Source organism: Garra rufa, chromosome 1, assembly GCF_049309525.1.
Source record: "Garra rufa chromosome 1, GarRuf1.0, whole genome shotgun sequence".
Taxonomy (NCBI): Eukaryota; Metazoa; Chordata; class Actinopteri; order Cypriniformes; family Cyprinidae; genus Garra; species Garra rufa.
The window spans coordinates 103,146,779-103,159,920 of NC_133361.1; the positions used below are offsets into that span (position 1 = coordinate 103,146,779).

Genomic DNA, 13,142 nt, shown 5'->3' on the forward strand with positions numbered 1-13,142 from the left:
TATTATAGAGTTTTAAGTGTTTTACATGTTTTTTAGGCCATTTTATTACTCTTAACATTTTAAGTGTATGTGTCTTTAATAAATGGATGGTTGGCCTGTCATGTGACTAGACACATGACAGGAAGCAGGAAGTACAACTGTATAAGAGAGCAGCATGACAAACAAAGGACAGTCACCAAACTGTTGGATTGAGGAGTTGCTAATTTTAGAGCTCACCTTTCCATTCACCACCTGCAAACTTTGGATTACACTTTCTGTGGATTGTATATACACTGGTGGACACTCACATTGGACTTATCAACACACTGGGGTTCTTGGACTGTTTTTAGGGTATGGACAAATGAACTGTATTCTTTTAACAGAGTTTACCTGTTTTTAGAGTATGGACAAATGAACTGTATTCTTTTAACAGAGTTTACCTAGTTTTATCGTGTTGTTTTAAAGTCTTTTATGTGAACCTTGTAAATACACCAAATCTATTTAAACCAATTTTCTTTTATGTCTCATTCTTTTAACCACTAGTCATCTCTCACAGTTAAATCTGACCCCATTTTAGTCTTGTAACTCGGCTGATAAGGCCGATTGTTACACTTTTATGGGAGACCGCCTGGGAATACCAGGTGCTGTAAGCTTTTGCCTTTTCTTCACTATTTATATAATATGCTGGCTTTTACGGAGGCTGATCTTTAAACAGCCCACTTTTTGGAGCAGCCCTCGCTTATGGCCATACCGCGCTGAGAGCGCCCGATCTCGTCTGATCTCGGAAGCTAAGCAGCGTCGGGCCTGGTAAGTACTTGGATGGGAGACCGCCTGTGAATACCAGGTGCTGTAAGCTTTTGCCTTTTCTTCACTATTTATATAATATGCTGGCTTTTACGGAGGCTGATCTTTAAATAGCCCACTTTTTGGAGCAGCCCTCGCTTATGGCCATACCGCGCTGAGAGCGCCCGATCTCGTCTGGTCTCGGAAGCTAAGCAGCGTCGGGCCTGGTTAGTACTTGGATGGGAGACCGCCTGGGAATACCAGGTGCTGTAAGCTTTTGCCTTTTCTTCACTATTTATATAATATGCTGGCTTTTAGAAAGACGTGTTTTACCGCTCTATTTATTACAATCATTTACATGTATTATAGAGTTTTAAGTGTTTTACATGATTTTTAGGCCATTTTATTACTCTTAACATTTTAAGTGTATGTGTCTTTAATAAATGGATGGTTGGCCTGTCATGTGACTAGACACATGACAGGAAGCAGGAAGTACAACTGTATAAGAGAGCAGCATGACAAACAAAGGACAGTCACCAAACTGTTGGATTGAGGAGTTGCTAATTTTAGAGCTCACCTTTCCATTCACCACCTGCAAACTTTGGATTACACTTTCTGTGGATTGTATATACACTGGTGGACACTCACATTGGACTTATCAACACACTGGGGTTCTTGGACTGTTTTTAGGGTATGGACAAATGAACTGTATTCTTTTAACAGAGTTTACCTGTTTTTAGGGTATGGACAAATGAACTGTATTCTTTTAACAGAGTTTACCTAGTTTTATCGTGTTGTTTTAAAGTCTTTTATGTGAACCTTGTAAATACACCAAATCTATTTAAACCAATTTTCTTTTATGTCTCATTCTTTTAACCACTAGTCATCTCTCACAGTTAAATCTGACCCCATTTTAGTCTTGTAACTCGGCTGATAAGGCCGATTGTTACACTTTTATGGGAGACCGCCTGGGAATACCAGGTGCTGTAAGCTTTTGCCTTTTCTTCACTATTTATATAATATGCTGGCTTTTACGGAGGCTGATCTTTAAATAGCCCACTTTTTGGAGCAGCCCTCGCTTATGGCCATACCGCGCTGAGAGCGCCCGATCTCGTCTGATCTCGGAAGCTAAGCAGCGTCGGGCCTGGTAAGTACTTGGATGGGAGACCGCCTGGGAATACCAGGTGCTGTAAGCTTTTGCCTTTTCTTCACTATTTATATAATATGCTGTCTTTTACGGAGGCTGATCTTTAAATAGCCCACTTTTTGGAGCAGCCCTCGCTTATGGCCATACCGCGCTGAGAGCGCCCGATCTCGTCTGATCTCGGAAGCTAAGCAGCGTCGGGCCTGGTTAGTACTTGGATGGGAGACCGCCTGGGAATACCAGGTGCTGTAAGCTTTTGCCTTTTCTTCACTATTTATATAATATGCTGGCTTTTAGAAAGACGTGTTTTACCGCTCTATTTATTACAATCATTTACATGTATTATAGAGTTTTAAGTGTTTTACATGATTTTTAGGCCATTTTATTACTCTTAACATTTTAAGTGTATGTGTCTTTAATAAATGGATGGTTGGCCTGTCATGTGACTAGACACATGACAGGAAGCAGGAAGTACAACTGTATAAGAGAGCAGCATGACAAACAAAGGACAGTCACCAAACTGTTGGATTACGGAGGCTGATCTTTAAATAGCCCACTTTTTGGAGCAGCCCTCGCTTATGGCCATACCGCGCTGAGAGCGCCCGATCTCGTCTGATCTCGGAACCTGAGCAGCGTCGGGCCTGGTTAGTACTTGGATGGGAGACCGCCTGGGAATACCAGGTGCTGTAAGCTTTTGCCTTTTCTTCACTATTTATATAATATGCTGGCTTTTACGGAGGCTGATCTTTAAATAGCCCACTTTTTGGAGCAGCCCTCGCTTATGGCCATACCGCGCTGAGAGCGCCCGATCTCGTCTGATCTCGGAAGCTAAGCAGCGTCGGGCCTGGTTAGTACTTGGATGGGAGACCGCCTGGGAATACCAGGTGCTGTAAGCTTTTGCCTTTTCTTCACTATTTATATAATATGCTGGCTTTTAGAAAGACGTGTTTTACCGCTCTATTTATTACAATCAATTAAATGTATTATAGAGTTTTAAGTGTTTTACATGTTTTTAGGCCATTTTATTACTCTTAACATTTTAAGTGTATGTGTCTTTAATAAATGGATGGTTGGCCTGTCATGTGACTAGACACATGACAGGAAGCAGGAAGTACAACTGTATAAGAGAGCAGCATGACAAACAAAGGACAGTCACCAAACTGTTGGATTGAGGAGTTGCTAATTTTAGAGCTCACCTTTCCATTCACCACCTGCAAACTTTGGATTACACTTTCTGTGGATTGTATATACACTGGTGGACACTCACATTGGACTTATCAACACACTGGGGTTCTTGGACTGTTTTTAGGGTATGGACAAATGAACTGTATTCTTTTAACAGAGTTTACCTGTTTTTAGGGTATGGACAAATGAACTGTATTCTTTTAACAGAGTTTACTTAGTTTTATCGTGTTGTTTTAAAGTCTTTTATGTGAACCTTGTAAATACACCAAATCTATTTAAACCAATTTTCTTTTATGTCTCATTCTTTTAACCACTAGTCATCTCTCACAGTTAAATCTGACCCCATTTTAGTCTTGTAACTCGGCTGATAAGGCCGATTGTTACACTTTTATGGGAGACCGCCTGGGAATACCAGGTGCTGTAAGCTTTTGCCTTTTCTTCACTATTTATATAATATGCTGGCTTTTACGGAGGCTGATCTATAAATAACCCACTTTTTGGAGCAGTCCTCGCTTACGGCCATACCGCGCTGAGAGCGCCCTATCTCGTCTGATCTCGGAAGCTAAGCAGCGTCGGGCCTGGTTAGTACTTGGATGGGAGACCGACTGGGAATACCAGGTGCTGTAAGCTTTTGCCTTTTCTTCACTATTTATATAATATGCTGGCTTTTACGGAGGCTGATCTTTAAATAGCCCACTTTTTGGAGCAGCCCTCGCTTATGGCCATACCGCGCTGAGAGCGCCCTATCTCGTCTGATCTCGGAAGCTAAGCAGCGTCGGGCCTGGTTAGTACTTGGATGGGAGACCGACTGGGAATACCAGGTGCTGTAAGCTTTTGCCTTTTCTTCACTATTTATATAATATGCTGCCCTTTACGGAGGCTGATCTTTAAATAGCCCACATTTTGGGGCAGCCCTCGCTTATGGCCATACCGCGCTGAGAGCGCCCGATCTCGTCTGATCTCGGAAGCTAAGCAGCGCCGGGCCTGGTTAGTACTTGGATGGGAGACCGCCTGGGAATACCAGGTGCTGTAAGCTTTTGCCTTTTCTTCACTATTTACATAATATGCTGGCTTTTAGAAAGACGTGTTTTACCGCTCTATTTATTACAATCATTTAAATGTATTATAGAGTTTTAAGTGTTTTACATGTTTTTTAGGCCATTTTATTACTCTTAACATTTTAAGTGTATGTGTCTTTAATAAATGGATGGTTGGCCTGTCATGTGACTAGACACATGACAGGAAGCAGGAAGCAGGAAGTACAACTGTATAAGAGAGCAGCATGACAAACAAAGGACAGTCACCAAACTGTTGGATTGAGGAGTTGCTAATTTTAGAGCTCACCTTTCCATTCACCACCTGCAAACTTTGGATTACACTTTCTGTGGATTGCATATAAACTGGTGGACACTCACATTGGACTTATCAACACACTGGGATTCTTGGACTGTTTTTAGGGTATGGACAAATGAACTGTATTCTTTTAACAGAGTTTACCTGTTTTTAGGGTATGGACAAATGAACTGTATTCTTTTAACAGAGTTGACCTAGTTTTATCGTGTTGTTTTAAAGTCTTATGTGAACCTTGTAAATACACCAAATCTATTCAAACCAATTTTCTTTTATGTCTCATTCTTTTAACCACTAGTCATCTCTCACAGTTAAATCTGACCCCATTTTAGTCTTGTAACTCAGCTGATAAGGCAGATTGTTACACTTGGATGGGAGACTGCCTGGGAATACCAGGTGTTGTAAGCTTTTGCCTTTTCTTCACTATTTATATAATATGCTGGCTTTTACGGAGGCTGATCTTTAACCCTCTGGGGCCTGAGGTGTTTTGGGGCCCTGAAGAAGTTTAGACATGCCCTGACATTTGTGCTTTTTTCAGTATCTTAAAAACATATGAATGGTTAAAGTCAGATTACATTGTAATCAGCACATATTGGGCTACAATAATATGCAAGCAACATTAATGGGCATGTTTGTGTTTTTGAGAAAACTATGTTTATGCGTGGTTATTGAAAATCTAAAGTTTTGAAGTCACTGAAATAAGGCCATGAAGCACATACAGGACATTTCTTTACAAGACTTTAGATAATTGGATGTCGTAGGCTAGAATTTTTTCAACCAAATGATGTGAAAATCATCTCGTTCACTCGTTCAGAGAAAACAATATATTGATTTAAATTTTATAAAACATGTTTTGTGATCGAAAGGGATTATTCATAGGTGTGGCAATGGCCCATGAATATTTAGCAATTCACACCTGAAAGACAAAAGGGCCCTCCCTAATGGCCCCATCAATGTCTGACTTGACTATAGCAGGTAAGGAAACAATGTAAGAAGATTCAGAGAATGGAGTTTTAGATTATTTTTATTTTATTTACTATCACTGTATAAACAAAACATACATAATGAAGGTCAAAGACACATTATTGAGCTCCCTCATCTAACCACACAGATGTGCACAGACTTTGTGGCATTTCTGAAAACTTCTTCTGAATTCTGTTCAACAAATGAAACAAATCTTACCTGCTATTTTGTGTGCCCTTAAAAAAATACAAAAAAGTCAAAAACTTGTTTTACACTAGAATATCAGTGTAGGTGAACATCTCAAGTTTCTAGTGCTCTCAGAGGAAAACAGTTTGAAGGGACTCATGGGAAAGAGGGCAGGATTCATCTTTTGAGCAGGTTTGAGATCACTACAAAAACAAAACAAACCAAAAATCATATCAGGATCATCTGTCAGAATACAGTCTATACTCTAGAATTTGTACTAATGTAAAAAAAAGGACATGCAATATCTAAGAAACTAATAATTATCGTTTAGCACTATATGTTACTAATAAACGTGATGTAAACACACATTCAGTGTAAGCACTCATATTACTTTTACACTGTTATACAATAAAATAAATAAATAAAGTATGATTCTACATTCATAAAGATATCGTCATAAATGCACCTCACAGTCATAATCACATCGTTTTTCTAGAACATTATAAATATCCTGCCATTGTAAGAGATGCAATGCAATCAAACGTAGCCTACTTCATAATGTTTCATTTGATAAAGTCAGGAATTTTAGTTTGGAATAAGTCTAACTAGTAAAATGTGTACATGTTTTATCAAAGTAAATAACAGCGAAAGCTAGTAGGAAAATGAAAGTAAGACTTACTCATGTAAATGTCTCCTCCTGCTGGGTTTGCGTCGCATCGCGTCCTTCTTATGATCGTGGTAAATATAAGTCTTGTTCCTCACAGCATATCTTCATTCAGTAACAAACTGTAACCAAGATGAACTTGAAGTCATGTTGCTTTGTTGTGGTGATGTGGGAGTTTCCTCACATACAGATAATCCGGTCCTTGCCTCGCTAGAAGCACATGGCTAATTTGCATGGCAAAAGATTTCGCGATAGTGGGCGCGGTCACATTAGAGATAATTAGTTGGAACTGGATAGACTAGACATCTCCTTGGTTTCATATAGATTAATTCATCACAGATTATTTGTTTTTGATAAAACTTACTTTGTTTAAAAGCATAAATCTCAAGCTTTCAGTAGATACCACTTTTATGTTTGTGTGCTAAATATTCACCGTGTTTGAATGATATAAGTGACGCATTTCTAAAAGCAGTTCACGGAGACAGAGAAAACAGAAATCACCCTGTTTGTTTTCTTTATTCTAAATAAAAAAACACAACTTTCTGCTGTTCTTTTGAGTGTGCCCAAATAAAAGTACACGCTTTACAGTTTCCATTGATGTATATCTCTAATGTGTATGACTTAAACCGACAGAGCATTTTTAGTGTCTTTTGCGCAGATCTTAAAAAAAGTAGGTTGGTCACGCCGGCGTGACCGTCGGCCCCAGGGGGTTAAATAACCCCCTTTTTGGAGCAGCCCTAACTTACGGCCATACCGCGCTGAGAGCGCCCGATCTCGTCTGATCTCGGAAGCTAAGCAGCGTCGGGCCTGGTTAGTACTTGGATGGGAGACCGCCTGGGAATACCAGGTGCTGTAAGCTTTTGCCTTTTCTTCACTATTTATATAATATGCTGGCTTTTACGGAGGCTGATCTTTAAATAGCCCACTTTTTGGAGCAGCCCTCGCTTACGGCCATACCGCCCTGAGAGCGCCCGATCTCGTCTGATCTCGGAAGCTAAGCAGCGTCGGGCCTGGTTAGTACTTGGATGGGAGACCGCCTGGGAATACCAGGTGCTGTAAGCTTTTGCCTTTTCTTCACTATTGTAGTGAATTTTACTGGAGACTCATCTCATTTTAACTTGGCCCACCTAGAGATGCCAGTTATGTAGTGAGTTCTGCTCACGCCCACTAGGAAGGCGAAATAGTGTAGTGATGGGTACTCGTATCACCGATGACGTTATGATTCTTGGATCACATGTCACTTAATGTGCGGTTATGAGTACATCACATAAGAAAGATTGGTGGGACATCTAGCTTATAGAACCTCTCACTGTATTATCAACACAAGGAAGACACAAGTGTAATAAAATAAATTTATTAACAAATGATAGACAAGAGTAATCAACTATTAAATGAATACAATAAATGCAAAAGGAATAAAGTGCATAAGATGCATAAAATGTGATTCAGTTGGGTGTTACTATGTCATAGCTATGTTATCTTATGGAAAGATAAACTGTTGCTAGTCTGAAACAAATAAGGTAAAGAACCTTATTTTGCATCAAACAAATAAATGAGCTATTATTTGTTATCATCTGCAATCAGCTATACAATATCTAATGTAAATGAGAAAAATCATATACTGATAGTACACAACAATGCCAAGGTCTCTGGAAGAGGATTGGAAGTGATATTTACGTTCTCTGTGGTTGATTGAGCAGTCCGGTAGCGGTGAATTCTTCCACTGGTTGTGCTGGGAGCAGTCATTTGGAAAAGGAGCAGGAATCCGTTTCGACAGCCTTGAGCATGAAGCGCTGTAGGATGCTGTTCTCCTGGAGCACCAAAGGGTCCTAAGATCTGGAACACGCAGATGTGGCCCTGGTGTAGGTGCTGAAGGCCCTTAGTTTGGAACACGCAAGCAAAGGTACCTGAAGTGAAGGTTTGCTTTCTGGAGCTCAACCTTGTTGCAAATGTCTGTTGGTCTTCTGCCTCTTTCGGCTAGAGACTCAGAACTTGGTAAATCCGCTTTGTCTCTCTCGGATGGAGACTAAGGACGTGCTGCATCTGTGGTTGCCTCACTGGACGAAGAATCTGAACGTGGAAAATATCTCTTTCTTCACAGACAGAACGTGGTCGTATCTGCTGCTGCCTCACAGCTGGAGACTTGGAGTGTGGAGCATCTGTTTCTGTCTCTCTGGCAGGGTTGTGTCTGTTAGTGTCTCTCTCTTGTGGAGCTGGAGACTCAGATTGGAGGTATCTGTTGCTGCCTTCCCAGTAACGGGCCGCAGACTCAGAAAGAAGTTTGATCTGTTACCGTCCCGTGGACATGCCGGAGACTCAGAACTTTGGTGCTCTGTTAGTGTCCCTTCCCCTACGGGACTCAGACTCAGAACGAAGTTGTAACTGTTATGTCTTTCCCCGATGGGACTCAGACTCCGTACGTTGTTAGTGCTCTGTTAGTGTCTCACCCTGCCGGGCCTCAGACTCAGAACAAGGAGTGTCTTTTGGAGAGGTACCTTTATAACTTTTCGATGAGGAGGAGATTGCAATTTGGTGGTTCTCTATTTCCATGCTGTGATTGGCTGATTCCATCAGAGCGGGGGGACATGGGGTAGCCCACCCTTCTTTCCTCTTGTGGAAGTTATTTGCATAGTCAAAACACAAAGTTAGAAAAGTGTCAACAATGTTTTACTGGTGCATTTCTCACTTTCCAAAACACAATCAGAAAACATTTGGTCATGTAATGAACACATCAAGTCCAAACATGATGGGAAAAGATTGAACTGCCATGCATGCATTCATTTGTCCATTAACAGCTGAGTTTGTGTAAGATGTTGCACTACACATCGCTGTCAGTGAGAATACTTATTTCTCTGAATGAGTATAAGATGTGTGTGTTATGGTTCGCATCAGTTCAAGGTTTGAAAACATAGTTATGGATGGATTTGATGGATCTTTGTGATCTCTCTTTGTTTCACCCATTGCTGCTGCGTCTGGAGATCCTAAGGAATTTTTATGGCTGTCACAGGACCAAACCTTAGGAAGCAGTTTCAAGGTGGGTGAAGGGCAGAAACTGCGTCTTTACCAATAGGAAGTTCTGTCCTTCCCAGGTTTTTGTCCCAAAGGTCTCTTCTTGCCCTCAAAGAGGTGTCTGGCAGTTGTCCTGGCATCCTTATCTGATGGCGTTGGACAGTTTGCTTATGTTAGTCCACCAAGATCCAATCAAAATGTAGCAAACCTTTGTCCACTATTGTGGCCAGGGAGGGGCCCTTGCCATAAACTGGGCCCTGGAATGCGCGGTCCACTACAGATCGGACGTCACATCTGTATGGAAGTCACAGCGGCTCGTGAAGATGAACAGCTACTTTAAGCAGGCTGTGTGAAGTTTACTGTGGATTGACTGTTTGAAACTTATATGGTAGCTACATAGCCCCTAGACCTCAGTTATCATGAAAAAAGCCAGGAAATTTCGATTTTGACAATATGGGACCTTTAATAAATGGTTCAGTTGGCTAATGACATGTAATGACGTAGACACCTCTGTAAACAGGAAATGCGGTTAAGAGCACAGCTGAAGCTATATATATATATATATAAATAATATCATTTGTGATATTAACTTACATATAAAAATAAACAATACAGGTCCTTTTAAACCTTTTAAAATATAAGAATTAATGTGTTTTGCAGTGAAGTTTCCTTGAGTTAATATTTTGTAGTTTTCTTGTCTTTCACATTTTGCTTCATTTAAGAGTGTGATATTAGGTTCTGTCTGGGAATGTTTTGTCTGTCTGTTTCAGGGTTATCTCTCGGCAGGAAACAAGTTCAGTGCGGCTGCACTATCTTCCTCTCTTCCTTATAGTTACCCTGGATCATCTGTAATTTTCCTTCCCATATGTAGAAGTATTCTCTTAAATGATATGTGAACCCCCGCCTACATGAAGGCTTGTAAGGGTGCTGTATAAAAGACGGGACTGCCCCATCTTCTTTAGTAGATAACAATAAACCAACTTGTATTAGATTTGGTGTGTTGTTGTCTATCCCAAGCGCTTGTTGCTGATCCACTCGACAGATCTGAGAAAGGCCTGAGAAACTGCAGTGACCCAGAAACGAGGTTCTAACAATTTGGTGACCGCGACGTGATGTCTCTGATCAGGTAAGATGAAGTATAGTTTGTCTACCTGATTAGTTACATTATTGTTCGTTATGAATGGACACGATGAAGTAGTTTGTCTGTCTAAATAGATACGATGAAGTAGTTTGTCTATCTAGATATTGCGCATGAATGAATGGACACGATGAAGTAGTTTGTCTGTCTAAGTAGATACGATGAAGTAGTTTGTCTATCTAGATATTGCGCAGACCAGATACGATGAAGTATAGTTTGTCTATCTGAAGGCTGCCGCAAATACATTGTGAGGACCAGATACGATGAAGTATTGTTTGTCTATCTGAAGGCCGCCGCAATATTCTCAGCAAAACTGAGAGAGCGCGCTCAAATAAATTAAAAGCAAAAGTGTGGGTCACGAGTTTCGGTCTGTCCAGTGGTGAGGTGAATATCTGTATATATTATCTGTATATATTATCTATATATCTATCATGGGAGCCTCCTATCCTAAACCAAATCCTGGCGAAACACCAAATGATTGGATGAATAGATGTAGTTGGGGTTTTTATACAAATTTATGGGTGAATAATTTAGCGGGTTGGACCGAAGCCAATGGGATGTATCCTACATATCCGCGAATGGGTTCTTTTGACCCAAATCATATGGCACAAGTTTTTCGATTGACATATAAAGGCGAAGATGACCCTGAATGGGACCAAAAATATATGAAAGACGGGTATGATGTTTGGTTAAAAATGCAAACTGTATGGAATAATAAACAGGATATTTCACTGCCAAAATCTGTCAGGAATGTGGTACCGAAAAAGCCGATAGGAAAGAATGAGAAAAAAATTATTAGCTGAGGCTGAGTCGAAGTTACAGAAAACCAAATTAGAGAAAGCAGCTAAACTCTATCCAGAAGCACCGTCTACTTCTTCACTCCCGCCGTGCACGCACATAACATACCCGTGCGCAGCGCGCCCGCGCTTACTTCCGCAGAGCCTTGCGCGCCCCCACTAGCGGCCGTCAAGAAAATAAATGAAGCTCACTTGTGGATATCAAAACGAAAGGGTCACGTAGAGGTAACTCCGCCGTCCGTCTCAACTTTGAAAGACATTTTGAGCATGTTGCCTGAAGTGGACAAACCTTTACACTTCGTGGACATGTTTATAAAATTGTCGCGACACAGTCATTTTACCGGCGCCGATTATAAATTCATAATCATGTCCAAAATGGGTAATAAATACGACGAGACGCGTTTACTCGATATAGTTACCTGCTTAGCTGCAGCGAATGATGAGCTCCAGGCAAATCCCCTCTTTTCTCCGTAGGGGGAGGACGATGATGAATGGGAGGGTAGAACAAAACCCGCATCTTATAAAAAAGATGGGGAAAGTTATTTTTATTGGCGAGACAACCCTAACGCTATATCTACTCTTCAGAAGCAGCTTACTAAATTTCTGATAGGTGAAAGACGTGCCAATAGGGACCTTTCACATGTAACTTTAAAAGATTTAAAGACGCTTGGATTCACTTAGGTGGGTTTGAATTAGATGACCATGTGCCAGATTGCCTCTTTGTTTCCACATTCCTCAACAATTGTGCACTCGAAGTGCAGCCTTTGCTGAAATTGCAGTTAACCGACCGATCACGATTGACTGTGGAGGATGTGGGAAAAAAGATTAGAACAATGGCTGGTGACGGGTTATTTGATCTTCCTAAAACAGCGAACCCTGCCTTCCTGCATTATGCAGGCGGTGGAGCAGGTAATGTGCATGACCAACTTAAGAAGGAGGTAGATGCAATTATTGTGGGAGGAAGGGACACTGGGCAGTGGCCTGCAAAAAGAGACAAGCTGATGAGAGAAATGGTAAATACCACCCACAGCAGCAGCCACAGCAGCCGCAGCATCAGGGAAATCACTCTTTCCCCCCTCTACCACCGCCTCCCCCTCCACCTCCCCCTCCACATACAAATCCCTATTACACTCAATAGGGTTGCCCACAGAATCACGCCCCCAACGCCGCCCTTTTGTCTATAACCATAGACTCCCCCAATGGGGAGGAGCCTGCTACTCTAATGATTAACATGTTAGGGCAGGATTACCCTTTTCTCATTGATTCAGGGGCTACTATGTCATCGGTGGGTGGGGGCTACGAGGGGCCACTCTCTAACCAGAGTGTTGATTCTGTAGGGATTGATGGGTCTCCTTTCTTGACACCGCTGACGCCGCCATTAGAATTGAAGGTAGGCTCTCACAGACTAAATCACAGATTTGTATATATGGCTTCGTGCTCTTATAACTTGATGGGAAGGGATTTGATGGCTGCCCTGGGGGTTGAGATGAGGTTTAAAAATGGTAAACTTGTAGTACACACCTCGGACGAAGTGTGTAATGAAATAGGTGCCCTGAATGGCCTGCAGGTGTCACTGTTGTCCACTTGTAAAATAACCTCAACCCAACCTGACTTTTCTGAATTACCAGACAGTCTGTGGGCAGCCCACAAGGATGATGTAGGTAGTGTCTCCTGTTCCCCATACTGAGCTACAGTTAAGCATAATGACCCTATATACATTAAGCAATATCCACTATCAGAGGATAAGGCTAGGGGTATTGATGTTATAGTGTCATCGCCAGTGAAGCAAGGGGTAATAAAACGCATCACTAGCCCCTATAACACACCAGTGAATCCTGTCCCCAAGCCAAATGGCACTTGGAGATTCACTCAAGATTTAAGGAGAATTAATGAATTGGTGGTACCAATGGCCCCTTTGGTACCTGATGTAACATCTATTCTCAT

The 13,142-nt window shown here is 41.4% G+C and overlaps 11 non-coding genes across 11 annotated transcripts; all 11 read left to right on the plus strand.

Annotated features, from left to right (window-relative positions):
- Positions 1 to 716: 716 nt before the first annotated feature.
- LOC141314569 (5S ribosomal RNA) lies at positions 717 to 835 on the plus strand. The gene has a single exon (XR_012350139.1). It is a non-coding gene; the product is annotated as a 5S ribosomal RNA (ribosomal RNA).
- Positions 836 to 919: 84 nt separating this feature from the next.
- Positions 920 to 1,038, plus strand: LOC141311477 (5S ribosomal RNA). The gene has a single exon (XR_012348942.1). It is a non-coding gene; the product is annotated as a 5S ribosomal RNA (ribosomal RNA).
- An 801-nt stretch (positions 1,039 to 1,839) lies between these two features.
- On the plus strand, positions 1,840 to 1,958 carry LOC141295906 (5S ribosomal RNA). The gene has a single exon (XR_012341160.1). It is a non-coding gene; the product is annotated as a 5S ribosomal RNA (ribosomal RNA).
- An 84-nt stretch (positions 1,959 to 2,042) lies between these two features.
- LOC141294041 (5S ribosomal RNA) lies at positions 2,043 to 2,161 on the plus strand. Its single transcript, XR_012340864.1, has one exon. It is a non-coding gene; the product is annotated as a 5S ribosomal RNA (ribosomal RNA).
- Positions 2,162 to 2,480: 319 nt separating this feature from the next.
- Positions 2,481 to 2,599, plus strand: LOC141319117 (5S ribosomal RNA). Its single transcript, XR_012353392.1, has one exon. It is a non-coding gene; the product is annotated as a 5S ribosomal RNA (ribosomal RNA).
- An 84-nt stretch (positions 2,600 to 2,683) lies between these two features.
- On the plus strand, positions 2,684 to 2,802 carry LOC141294047 (5S ribosomal RNA). The gene has a single exon (XR_012340865.1). It is a non-coding gene; the product is annotated as a 5S ribosomal RNA (ribosomal RNA).
- An 800-nt stretch (positions 2,803 to 3,602) lies between these two features.
- LOC141318633 (5S ribosomal RNA) lies at positions 3,603 to 3,721 on the plus strand. The gene has a single exon (XR_012352937.1). It is a non-coding gene; the product is annotated as a 5S ribosomal RNA (ribosomal RNA).
- An 84-nt stretch (positions 3,722 to 3,805) lies between these two features.
- Positions 3,806 to 3,924, plus strand: LOC141318987 (5S ribosomal RNA). The gene has a single exon (XR_012353269.1). It is a non-coding gene; the product is annotated as a 5S ribosomal RNA (ribosomal RNA).
- Positions 3,925 to 4,008: 84 nt separating this feature from the next.
- LOC141295056 (5S ribosomal RNA) lies at positions 4,009 to 4,127 on the plus strand. Its single transcript, XR_012341000.1, has one exon. It is a non-coding gene; the product is annotated as a 5S ribosomal RNA (ribosomal RNA).
- Positions 4,128 to 6,994: 2,867 nt separating this feature from the next.
- LOC141295882 (5S ribosomal RNA) lies at positions 6,995 to 7,113 on the plus strand. The gene has a single exon (XR_012341154.1). It is a non-coding gene; the product is annotated as a 5S ribosomal RNA (ribosomal RNA).
- Positions 7,114 to 7,197: 84 nt separating this feature from the next.
- On the plus strand, positions 7,198 to 7,316 carry LOC141310834 (5S ribosomal RNA). Its single transcript, XR_012348317.1, has one exon. It is a non-coding gene; the product is annotated as a 5S ribosomal RNA (ribosomal RNA).
- The last annotated feature ends 5,826 nt before the right edge of the window (positions 7,317 to 13,142 follow it).